Source organism: Penaeus monodon, chromosome 19 (genome assembly GCF_015228065.2).
Source record: "Penaeus monodon isolate SGIC_2016 chromosome 19, NSTDA_Pmon_1, whole genome shotgun sequence".
NCBI lineage: Eukaryota > Metazoa > Arthropoda > Malacostraca > Decapoda > Penaeidae > Penaeus > Penaeus monodon.
The window spans coordinates 2,546,014-2,546,237 of NC_051404.1; the positions used below are offsets into that span (position 1 = coordinate 2,546,014).

At 44.2% G+C, this 224-nt stretch overlaps 1 protein-coding gene and 1 pseudogene across 1 annotated transcript in view; one reads left to right on the plus strand and one right to left on the minus strand.

Moving 5' to 3' along the window:
* The window catches only part of LOC119584971 (microtubule-associated protein futsch-like), a gene marked incomplete at its 5' end in the record, with an annotated part of 346,977 nt that overhangs the window by 296,338 nt on the left and 50,415 nt on the right, over positions 1-224 (minus strand).
* LOC119585516 lies at positions 124-224 on the plus strand (annotated as a pseudogene).

Consider the following 224-nt stretch of genomic DNA (forward strand, 5'->3'; position numbering starts at 1 on the left):
AAAGCGCCACGGCCACCGGAAGCCATGGTCCCTACATTGATACTCTTTTTCACTGCTATTGCTTTAGAAGATCTACACGAAAACGAAAAGGAAAGTCAGCCTACAGCATCTGTGGTGGCAAGGCGTGGCTGGTTTCCCTTCAGAACGCATAAATCTCTCGCCTTTTACTAAAGATTTCCGTGGAGGGGAGCAACAACTATTATTATCATAACTATTATTAATGG